At 41.4% G+C, this 13,113-nt stretch overlaps 1 pseudogene; it reads left to right on the plus strand.

The window, feature by feature from the left end:
* The first annotated feature begins 10,858 nt into the window (after nt 1–10,858).
* On the plus strand, nt 10,859–11,542 carry LOC147981869 (uncharacterized; annotated as a pseudogene).
* The last annotated feature ends 1,571 nt before the right edge of the window (nt 11,543–13,113 follow it).

The raw sequence follows: 13,113 nt of genomic DNA on the forward strand, positions 1-13,113 counted from the left end.
ACTAAGAGTGTTATTCTTCATTGATTGAAGTAAAACGTTTCTTCATGTTTTGCACATCTAAGTCATCAATTTTGCATAAGTGTTAGGATGAGTGTCCTTTTCACAGAACATTCGAAGATTCTAGGATATTTAGCTCACACCGCAACTTGCTAAATCTCTTCTCATCCAAGGGCTTTGTGAAGATATCGGCTAGCTGTTCTTCAGTCTTCACATGCTCAATAGAAATGTCGCCCTTCAACACATGATCACGAAGAAAATGATGACGAATCTGAATGTGCTTTGTCTTCGAGTGCTGAACTGGGTTGTGAGCAATCTTGATGGCACTCTCATTGTCACAGAAGAGAGGTACATTCTTCATGTTGACGCCGTAATCCTTGAGAGTTTGCTTCATCCATAGCAATTGGGCACAGCAAGAACCAGCGGCAATGTACTCAGCTTCAGCAGTAGATAGTGATACGCAGTTCTGTTTCTTCGAGGACCAACAGACCAAAGATCGTCCGAGGAAATGACATGTACCAGATGTTGACTTGTGATCCACACGATCACCAGCATAGTCAGAGTCAGAATATCCAACAAGATCAAAAGCCGAGCCCTTGGGGTACCATAATCCAAGTGTTGGTGTGTGAGCTAGATATCGAAGAATATGCTTCACAGCCTTATGTTGTGATTCCTACGGTGCAGCTTGAAATCGGGCACACATGCAAACACTAAGCATTATATCTGGCCTAGATGCACATAAGTATAATAAGGAACCTATCATGGAGCGGTATACCTTATGATCGAAGTCAATACCATTTTCATCAGTTCACAGATGGCCATTTGTGGGCATAGGAATTTTGACGCCTTTGCAATCTTGCATGTCGAACTTCCTCAGTACATCCTTGAGGTATTTCTCCTGAGATATGAATATGCCATTGTGTTGTTGACGAATTTCAAGACCTAAGAAAAATTTGAACTCCCCCATACTAGACATTTGATATTCTTCACTCATCATATAGGCAAATTCATCACTATAATGTTGGTCAGTACAGCCAAAGATAATATCATCAACATATACTTGGCACACAAACAATTCACCATCATAAGATTTAGTGAAAAGAGTAGGGTCGAGTGAACCGGGTTTGAAGCCTTTCTTCATGAAGAGTTCCTTCAAAGTATCATACCAAGCCCGTGGGGCCTGCTTGAGGCCATAGAGGGCCTTGTTGAGTCTGAAGACTTTGTCAGGATTCTTTGGATCTTCAAAACCTGGGGGTTGAGAAACATATACTTCTTCGTCAAGCTTACCATTGAGGAATGCACTTTTCACATCCATTTGATATAGAATGATATCATGATGGTTAGCATAAGCAAGTAATATGCGAATAGCCTCAAGTCTAGCAAAAGGTGCAAAAGTTTCATCGAAATCAATTCCTTCAACCTGTGTGTAGCCTTGAGCTACAAGTCGTGCCTTATTCCTCACAACAAGGCCATTTTCATCTTGCTTGTTGCGGTAGATCCACTTTGTGCCGATGATATTGTGCTTGCAAGGATCTAGACGTTTGACCAGTTCCCAGACATTGTTGAGCTCGAACTGATGTAATTCTTCTTGCATGGCCTGAATCCACTCAGGCTCTAGAAATGCTTCATCTACCTTAGTGGGCTCTGTAATAGAGACAAAAGCATACTGCCCACAAAAGTTAGACAAATATGAAGCTTTTGAGCGTGTGAGAGAACCTGGCGCTTTGATGTCATTGATGATCTTTTCAACTTACACTTCTTTTGCAATGCGAGGATGAGCTGGTTTTCGTTGAAGAGTTTGATCAGCGTTTTCTTCAGCATCATTTTCTTCAGGTGCATTAGCTCGATGTTCTTCATGTTCTGGAATGAATTCTTTAGCAGATTCTTCAGTAGGAATGACATCCTCAGTAGCCTTGAACTTGATAGTTTCCTCAGGTGCTGGTTCATCTATCACAGTAGGTAGGTGCTCTCTTTGCGAGCCATTAGTTTCATCGAATCGCACATCTACAATTTCAACAACTTTATGAAGAACGTTGTTGAAGACTCTGTAGGTGTGCGAGTCCTTTCCGTAACCAAGCATAAAACCTTCATGTGCTTTCAATGCAAATTTTGAGTTGTGATGAGGATCTCTAATCCAACATTTAGGACCGAAGACTTTGAAATAACTTACATTGGGTTTCTTATCAGTGAGGAGTTCATAGGCAGTCTTTTTGAAGAATTTGTGAAGATATACTCTGTTGATGATGTGGCACGCAGTATCAATTGCCTCAGTCCAGAAACGACGAGGCGTTTTGTATTCATCAAGCATAGTGCAAGCCATCTCAGCAAGAGTCATGTTCTTGCGCTCCACGACGCCGTTCTGCTGAGGAGTGTAAGGAGCAGATAACTCATGAGTAATACCAAGTTCATCAAGATAGTCATCGAGACCAGAATTCTTGAACTCAGTGCCATTGTCACTTCTGATGTGCTTGATCTTCACACCAAAGTTGGTTGAAGCCCTCGAGGAAAATTGTTTGAAGACTTCCTGCACTTCATGTTTGTAAGTAACAAGGTGTACCCATGTGTAGCGAGAATAATCATCAACAATAACGAAGCCATATTGAGATGCTTCATTTGAGATAGCAAAATAATGATTAGGACCAAAGAGATCCATGTGAAGCAATTCAAATGGGCGAGTGGTGGTCATGATAGTCTTTGCTGGATGCTTGGCCTTGGTAACCTTCCCAGCTTCACAGGCTCCGCATAGGTGATCCTTGAGGAATTTGACATTCTCGATGCCAATGACATGCTTCTTCTTCGCAAGCGTGTGCAAATTCCTCATGCCTGCATGACCAAGTCGCCGATGCCAGAGCCAGCCTTCTGAAGCTTTTGCAAGTAAGCACACGGCTGGTTGTGGTCCTGTAGATAAATCAACAATATACAGGTCTCCTCTCCTAAAGCCTTCAAAGACTTTGGAATTTTCAGCGTCCATAACCACAACACAACGGTACTTGCCGAAGACAACAACCATATCAAGATCACAAAGCATTGAGACATACATAAGGTTGTATCCTAAGGACTCAACAAGCATGACTTTGTCCATGTGTCGATCCTTTGTAATCGCAACCTTACCTAGACCCAATACCTGACTTTTTCCTTTGTCAGCAAAGATGATATGCTTCAGATGCAACGGAGATAATGGAGCATCCATCAATAGATTCTTGTCACCAGTCATGTGGTTTGTACATCCACTATCGAGGACCCACTCAGTGGCTTTGGGTTGATCATCCTGCAGATGAATTAATGCAGCTTACAAACTCATATACTTCATCAGTGAAGAATATGACAGCAATTCATCAGATCAATTTCATCAAGTAAAAGAACTGATAACGCAATATGAGGAAGTGAGAAATGAAAGTTCATTTCTTCATGATTAGCCTGTGTCCTTTCAGGCATGCTTAGGTCTCCAGCAAATTCTTCAGACGATTATGTGCGTCTGGAGACCTGACCCTGCAGAAGAGATTAGTTATTTTTCTTCACCACCCACATCTGAAGGGGTGGCAAAGAGTTCATCATTCTGCGAGCTCCATACAAGAAGGATGGCATAGAAGCCAGTCCATTTCGTTTCACATAAGAGGGGTTAGAGTAAGTATAAGAGTAAGCAGAGAAATTCTTTGAGGACTTATGGACATAATGATTTGAAGAATAATGCACATATCCATAATCCTTAGATCTTCCCTGCGAAGCAGACGGGTTAGCACGATGATGTTCATATGAGGACTTTGATCCATATGAAGAATTTGGTCCATATGAAGAATTTGATCTGGGGTTCCTATTCTTCACAGGTGGCGTCATGATGACATTCACCTGAAGATTTTCAAGGCATCTTTTGGGAACCCAGATTTTCTTCACAGGGGAGCCGTTCCTGCAGTTAGTGCCAACATATCTAGCAAATACTTCACCATTCTGATTTTTGAATAGCTTATAGTTGGAGTCAATTGACTCATCATCAGAATGAGGAGATTCACATGCAAATTTAGATAAGTTAGATGGATTAACTGGAGGTCCCTTTGCAGCAACCCATGTAGTTTTGGGGTACTGCTCAGGCTTCCAATATGTACCATCAGCATTGAGTTTCCTCTCAAAGGCGATACCCTCTTTCCTAGGGTTCCTGTTGAGGATCTGCTTTTTAAGCACATCACAAAGAGCCTGATGCCCTTTGAGGCTTTTGTACATGCCTGTCGTGTACAATTCCTTCAGCCCTGCATCGTCAGTGATACTAGCAATGTCCTCAGATGAGGAATTAGTGATAGCAGAGGCATGTGAAGAATTTGAAACATTAGCAGCATTTGAACATTCAGGTGAAGAATTAGCAGATTCACGTTCAATGCACTTCAAGCATGGAGGAACAAATTCTTCCTGAGATGCGCTGATTTGTTGAGCAAGTAATGAATCGCGCTCCTTCTGAAGATCTTCATAACTCACTCTTAGCTTCTCAAGGTCTTGCTTTCTTTGAAAAAATTCATAAGAAAGCTTCTCATGATCCGATAAGAGAGTGTTATGATGACTTTGAAGTTTGTCAAGCTTGGATTGAAGTCTCTGAAGATTTTCAGTCAAAGTTTCAGTGCGATCCATTTCTTCACCCAACATATCATCACTTTTATTTAGCATGTTTTGAACCGTTTCTAAAGCCCTTTGTTGTTTTATAGCAATCTTAGCAAGTTTAGAATAGCTGGGCTTAAGGTTTTCATCAGATTCATTCTCACTTGATTCAGAAGTGGTATATTTGAGTACCTTGGCACCCTTTGCCATGAAGCAATAGGTGGGAGCGTAGTCATCATCCCCTTCATCAGCCTTGTTGGTGAGGTCATTTTCCTCAATGTTGAAGATAGACTTGCTGACAAATGCAGTAGCGAGAGCAAGGCTCGCCACTCCGGATTCGGACTCCTCAGATGACTCCTCTTCCTCATTTTCTTCAGATTCAGCCTCAGAGTCCATTTCCTTGCCAATGAATGCCCTGGCCTTCTTGGAGCTGCTCTTCTTGTGATATGAAGGCTTTGAGGATTTTGATGATGAGGATTTTGTGGATTTCTTCTTTTTCTTTGCATCATCAGAACTGTAATCCTTGTATTTCTTCTTCTTTGATTCCTTTTCCCACTGAGGACAATCTTGAATGAAATGTCCAGGTTTCTTGCACTTGTGACAGAGCCTCTTCTTGTAGTCACTGGATGAGGAATCATTGCTCCTTGAGGATCTTCCAAGGCGACCACGTCTTGAGAACTTTTGGAACTTCTTCACGAGCAGAGCCAGATCATGGCTCAGTTCTTCAGGATCACCAAGGCTGCTACCAGAGTCTTCATCTTCGGACTCAGATACTGCCTTGGCCTTCAGTGGACGTGTTCTGCCATAGCTTGAACCATAGAGATCTCTCTTTTCAGCAAGTTGGAACTCATGAGTATTTAGCCTCTCGAGAATATCAGCGGGATCAAGTGACTTGTAATCAGCATGTTCTTGTATCATCGATGCCAGAGTGTCAAATGAGGAATCAAGCGATCTCAGCAATTTCTTCACCACCTCATGGTCGGTGATGTCAGTGGCACCAAGTGCTTGAAGCGCATTTGAGATGTCAGTGAGGCGATTGAAGGTTTGTTGAACATTTTCATTGTCGAGTCTTTTGAAGCGGTTGAAGAGATTGCGAAGAACATCAACTCGAGAGTCACGCTGAGTTGAGACTCCTTCATTCACTTTGGACAACCTGTCCCAGATAAGCTTCGTTGTTTCCAAAGCACTCACTCTGCCATAATGTCCTTTGCTCACATGGCCACATATGATATTCTTCGCTTGAGAGTCGAGTTGCTTGAATCTCTTCACATCGGCAGCATTCAGAGAAGGTGTGACTGAGGGAACACCATTTTCCACAACATACCAGAGATCGTTATCAATTGCTTCAAGATGCATTCGCATCTTATTCTTCCAGTAGGGGTAGTCCGTCCCATCGAAGGTAGGACACCCAGCAGAGATCTTGATCATACCTGCGGTCGACATAACTAAAACTCCAGGCGGTTAAACCAAAATCACACAGAACAAGGGAGTACCTTGCTCTGATACCAATTGAAAGTGCGTTATATCGACTAGAGGGGGGTGAATAGGCGATTTTTATGAAATTCTTCACTGAGGAATTTGCCGGTGAGGAAATTTCTTAGCGAAGAACTACTAGCAGTGGAATAAGTACTCAAAAGTAAACACAACAAAATACAAGCATAGTCATCATGATGAAATGAAGATAGGCACAGAGTACATGAAGCGTAATCACAGGGTAACACAGGATGAAAACAAACAGACTAAAGAAATTGAACTGGGGAAATTGAGAAAGTCTTCAGTCAAGGTCTTCAAACACAAATATGAACAAACATATAGCACAGTTATGAGGAAATGAAAGAGTTGAGGAAATAAAACCAGTAAGCTCGGTGAAGACAATGATTTGGTAGACCAGTTCCAACTGCTGTCTCAGTTGTACGTCTGGTTGGAGCGGCTGAGTATTTAAACTCGAGGACACATAGTCCCGGACACCCAGTCAAGGACACTTAGTCCAAGACACCCAGTCCTCACCGTATTCTCCTTGAACTAAGGTCACACAGACCTCGTCCAATCACTCGTGGTAAGTCTTCAGGCGACTTCCAAACCTTCACAAACTAGGTCACTCGGTGATCCACAATTCCTCTTGGATTCTCTAGACCATGACGCCTAACCGTCTGGAAGAAGCACAGTCTTCAAAGGTAACAAGCATCGGATCCACTCAGGATCAATCTCTTCAGTGATGCTCAATCACTTGGGGTTTGTAGGTGTTTGGGTTTTGGATTTTTGGTTTTTCCTCACTTGATGATTTTCGCTCAAAGTCCTCGGAGGATGGGTTACTCTCAAATGACAAGTTTCAGTTTCTCTCGGAGCAGCCCCAACCAGCAAGTGGTTGTAGGGGGCGGCTATTTATAGCCTAGGGAGCAGCCCGACATGATAAGACATAAATGCGCTTCAATGATATGACCGTTTGGTGGATAGATATTTTGGAACAGCTGGCGCATAGCACAGCAACGGTCGGAATTTTGAGCACCAAAATCCTCAGGGCTATCATGTTCCTCACTGTGTAGGCAATCCGCACTGGCGAATTCCTAACTCCTCAGTCAGGACAAATTCCTTAGAGACCAGAAGAACTTCGTCTCTGTCACTGAAGAAATTGACTGAACTGTATGAGATTTTCAATGGCTTCACTCGAAGGGATTGGTAGGTGTAGGATTTTGAGTTGAGCATCACATGGAAATTTTTCCTTAGTATTTCCTCGACCCCCTTTAACAGTACGGTGTTTCCTATGACTCAAGAAAGAGAAAAACAAAATTATGAAAACGAAAGTCTTCAAGCTTCATATTCCTCGCATGAATATCAAGTCTTCACGGACGGACCAATTTCTTCACTTTCAAAGTCTTCATGAAAGTCTTCAGAAATACCAAAATCTTCACTCGAAGATATTCATTTTTAGGGGTCGACTTTTCCTGTAAATATCAAACTCCTCATAGACTTATAGACCTGTGTACACTCACACACGCATTAGTCCCTTAACCTATAAGTCTTCAATACACCAAAATCACTAAGGGGCACTAGATGCACTTACAATCTCCCCCTTTTTGGTGATTGATGACAATATAGGTTAAGTTTTCAACGGGGATAAACATATGAAGTGTAAATACTGATATTGAGGAATTGATTGCAAGATATAGAAGAACTCGAGGGGCACTAGATGCACTTACAGCCTATGTACACACATAACAAATAAGTGGCACTCAATCGGCATGATGATAATAACCAATAACTTAAAGCCAAGGTTAACTTATTGTCTCCCTGGCAGGGGGAAGGTAAATTTGTATGGCTGTACCGGCCACAAGCTATAAGTAAAGAACTTCCTTTGCTAACGGATTGTGACCATTGCCCAAAAGAATGAACTCGAGGTCTCTGCTGCGCTGCAAGTTCTTCAGCTGGCTAATCCTTAAGGGCCGGGTGTGGATGTCTGACTGGTTGGTGTGACGAGGTTTGCGTCACCAAGACGAATGCCCCATGTGCAATCAGGAACAAGAGTCGATCGATCATCTGCTGATCACTTGTGTCTTCGCATGTTTAGTGTGGTTTGAGGCGCTTAGGGCCTGGGGCCAGGAGGATCAATCTCTGGAGCCTAATGACCGCCTTCTACCTTGGTGTGCTGATCTTGCATTGGGCCAATAGAACAATAAGGACCTCAACACCTTTGGGAGACGTGGAAGCACCGGAATACGGTCGTGTCCAATAACGCCTCCCTGTCCCGACACATTATTCAAGTCGTGAGGGAGTGGGCTTTGGCGGGGTTCTTTCATGTGGACCTAAACAGTTGTTTATCTAGGGTGGCGAGGCGGGCTAGTCGCGAGATATAGCGCATGCATTTTTATCGGTGCCCCTAGGCCATCTTGTAACTGTGTGGACGGGTGTTCTCTTACCCTCTCCTTCTATCATTAGATGATACACTTAGTCATGCATATTCTAGAAAAAAAGTGAACTCGAGAATGACCAAGACCACGATGAGAACGAACTGAACAACAACCATCATGTAGCGAATGAGCGATTCCATCCTCCTGAGTACACAATGTAGAGATAACAGTACTGAGCATCTCCGATAGCTGTCAACATGCTTACGAAGATCGACCACCAGTCCTTCTGGGGCCACAAGTGCGCCACGGAGGCCACAACATTGAGCCATGCTAGGGCGTAGGGAAACTGAGTGCGGCCTCCCACACCATCATCTCCGACGATCTGAATGTTATCAATCTAAAATGGAATAGGAATTAATTCATGAAGACAATTGAATATGTTATAACATTATTAGTCATTGAGAAATACAATGAATTAGACCCATGAACAGATTTCAAAAACCTCCACAACACTCTATCTCGAACATTAGCACAAATATAGAGGCACTTAGTATTGAGGACCGGGATGTCCACATCAAGCTTCCACAAGAGGGCAACCCCACAGATCATCCTATCCAGTTTTGTTTTACAAAGAAATAAAATGCCCCGATCCGCACACTTCGGGACTAACCCTTGCCCGTTCGAGGCCGCGAGCAACATTATTGCTGGTCAGTCCTGCCATCTTATCACAAGTTGTGGTGGACCAACGGCCCTGGACTAACTTCCGAACAATCTGGTTTTAACATCCCGTTGCAGGGTGTTGCAATACATTCATAATTCGCTTATAGTGGGTTGCAAGAGTGACAGAAGCTTAAACCCAAGTAAGAGGTTGTTGCGTATGGGATTAAAGAGGACTTGTTACTTAATGCTATGGTTGGATTTTACCTTAATGATGTTTAGTAGTTGCGGATGCTTGCTAGAGTTTCAATCATAAGTGCATGTGATCCAAGTACGGAAATTGTGTTGCCACATGCCTCTCCCACATTGCATATGATAAGTATCTATCGTGTTATATCCAATTGCCTATGGACAATCTTTCTCTTTGTGTTACCAAAAGCTCTCTAATAAAACAATCTAACTTCTGTTATCCTGCTAAGTACTTCTAGTTTTATTCTTGCAAGCTTATCCTTACACCTAAAAGTAGTTTTATTCTTGTTCTAGGTAAAGCAAACGTTAAGTGTGCGTAGAGTTGTGTCGGTGGTTGATAGAACTTGAAGGGAATATTAATTCTACCTTTAGCTCCTCGTTTGGTTCGACACTCTTACTTTCCGAAAAAGGCTACAATTGCCTATTTGAAGCTCCCGACTGCAGGAATCAGAGTTCTGTGGTGAAAACATATGTTGGAACTCACACATGTAGTAAAGAGTGGAAGCTGAAAGCATTCACTACAAAGTATTTGGCTGTAAGGTATATTGAAAACTTTAGGGTAGATGAAAAGATGACACTTCGAAAATTTTCAAGGTTGGTGCAGCAATACTATAACATGACTGTGACAAGAAGGAATCTACAAAGGGCAAGAAGGATAGCATGAAGTTAATGAATGGGGATGAGGAGAAGCAATACACCAAGCTATGGGATTTATGCCGAGGAGATAAGAAGGTCGAATCTTGGGAGCAGCATGTTCATGGAACTTAAAGATGGTGCCTTCTATAGGTTATGCATGTCATTCGATGCATGTAAGATGGTCTTTTATCAGGATGTAGGCTAGTAATCTTCAATTATGGGTGTCACCTGAAAAACAAGTATAGTGGGCAGTTATTGACTACAGTAGGTGTTGACCCAAACGATTGCATTTTCGCTATAGCAATTGTTGTAGTTGAAGTGGAGGACACCCCAACATGGAAATTGTTTCTACAAACTTTGAAGGAATAATTGAACATAGATAACACATCACCATGGACTATTATGAGTGATAGACAAAAAGGGTTGGTAAATGCCGTCAGTGCTCTATTGACGGTGAACATAGATTTTGTGTGCGACATCTTTACCAGAACTTTGTCAAGAAATTTAAAGGGAGGAAGGTGAAGAACAAGCTATGACAGATTGCAAGGTCCACTACCAGGGCTGATTCGATTAAACAAATGGACGAGATGATGGCACTTGAAAATGATGCATGTCTATACTTGGAGGCAATTGAGCCTAATGCATGGTGTAGGGCCCTCTTTCTCTTGTTACATTGTAATATCATTCCACTTATAAGTTAGCTTGCTTCTAACACATAAAGCACATGAAACTGAAGGTATATACTTGATTCTAGAGAATTGCATGTGCTTACCATTTTTCAAAAGATGAAGAATCAGCTCCTGACTAGGTTCTATGGAAAAGACTGAGAGTGTGAAGAGAGGTGTGGTAGAATCTGTCCAAAGATTAGGAAAAAATTGGATAGAAATGCATAAATGGCAAACAGTTGCTACGCATTAGCTGCTAGAAGAAGAATCTTCGAAGTTACAAGGCTAGTTGGGAAGTACATTGTGGATCTCGACAAAAGTGAGTGCTCATGCAGGGCCAGGCAGCTAACGGGCATACCATGGAGGCATTCAATATCTTGTGCAAGGGATGAAAGAACCAAGCCTGAGGACTTGGCCTCTCATTGCTATATTATTTCTGCACTCAGGGATGCATATGGGGAGATCATCATGCCCTGTAGAGATTAGAGAGAGTGGAAGAGCATGAATGGTATTATAGTTAAGCCACAAAATATGAAAAACAAGTAGGGAGGCCTAGAAGAAGAGAAATAAGAGTGTTGTTGAGGAAGAAGGGAGAAGAATGAGTAGGCATGGCTCAATTTCTCACTGTTCTGTTCGTAACTCTACTGAACATAATGGAAGGACGTGTCCAGAGCTAGGAAAAGGACAAGTTCAAAATGATCAAGCAGCTGGCCAACAAGATCAACAAAAAGAGAGAAGAAAGCTCTTTGTTAAAAGAAGGATCATTGCCAACACACAGGTACAACTATACTTTAGTTGTAAATTAAACTAGTACATGGCTACAAACTAATATTTTGTGCAAATCTAAAGGCATCCTCATCCACAAGTTTAATTGCTTCTGCTGCTCATGATGTTAGCCAGCAGAACCTATGAGTGCTCCATGTTTTGATGCAAGATGTAAGTTAATTAGCTTATTGACACTTCTGCTACACATCATTTCTGAGTGCTTGTTTTTAGACTGATTGCACCTCCTCCTCTAGGCTGTAGGAACTCAAAAATCTCAGGCGGCATGTCCTCCTCTTCTACAGAATGATTTTATTGCAAGACATAGGGATGCACTGCCGTGGAGGTCAACGGAAATAACCACACATGTGGCAGGACTGAATAAAAAGAAGAATTCCAAAAAAAAGGAGAAAGAAAATGTGGTTCCTAGGAAAAGGAATTAGTAGAGTGTAAAGTGATGATGTTGCTTCATTTTGGATGTGCATAGAAGGCAGCAAAGTGATGCTGCTACTTCATTTTCGTAGTTACTGCATGTTGCTGGAGATGTTGCAAACTTAATTCGTATGTTGGTCCTAACACATATACGGGTTCATTTGCAAAATTACCCAGGCTTCAGCAGTGGGAAATCTCCATGCACGCTACCTGATGGCCATGTGAGCTGGTGGGGGGGAATGTTTAGGACCTCGGGTGCACAACTTAAAATGTTTAGGGACCCCAACATTCAGTTTCAATGTTTTAGGACCTACTTGATACCTTCTGAATAGTTATAGGACTGCTGATTTCATTTACTCTATAAAAAAAGTTCGCAATGTATACAAAAAATGTATAATGCATATGGAGGAAGTAGACATTGAAATATATGTTTCAAAAAATGTTAACCATGTAGTATATGGAAAATGTTAAACGTGTGTATATATAATGTTTAACTTGTATAAAAATGTATCATATGTTATAGAAAAATGTAATATGTGTACAAAATATATTAGACATCAAAATATATATCTGAAAATATGTTAATCATGCATATGAAAAAATTAAACTCGTCATATATAAATGTTAAACTTGTATTAAAAAATGTTTTAGATGTATAAAATGTACAATCCTTATGAAAACAATAGACGTCGAAACATTTATAGAATAAATATAATCATGTATTAAAACACATCTTGGCGTGTAAAAAAATATAGAATGTGTAAAGAAAATCTAGACATATATTGAAGAAATAAAAGAGAAAAAACAAAGGAAAAAGAAAAGAAAAGCAAAAAGAAAAAGCCAAAGGAAAACTGGAGGAAAAATAAACGCAAATATAGAAACCAAAAAGTCAAGAAAGAAACATAGGAAATCATAGAAAACATCGGAAAAGGAAAGAAAACAAAAAAATCTGCAAAAACCAAGAAAGAACAAAGAAAACCGGGTGAAAAACAGAAGAAAACTAAACTTATAATGAAAAACCCAAAGAAAACAAGTGAGAAACCAAAAGGAAAGAAAAAAAGAAAGTGAAAAAAGAAAGAAAACCTAGAAATACTACGACGAGCAAACCTAACGCGAGTGAGTCCTAGGTTAAATGGGCCGGCCTGCTCAAACTGCGCCTGAAGCAGGAGCATCTTCAATCTCGCCTGAAGCGACACATAGCTCATGCGCTTTCTCCACGCCTCGGATGCTCGTCGAGAACTCCTGATACAATCTGCCGAATCGATCCGGTTACTTGCTTACTGGCCAAC

The sequence above is a fragment of the Triticum urartu genome, chromosome 3A (assembly GCF_056163025.1).
Source record: "Triticum urartu cultivar PI428250 chromosome 3A, HENAU_Tu73, whole genome shotgun sequence".
Lineage (NCBI taxonomy): Eukaryota > Viridiplantae > Streptophyta > Magnoliopsida > Poales > Poaceae > Triticum > Triticum urartu.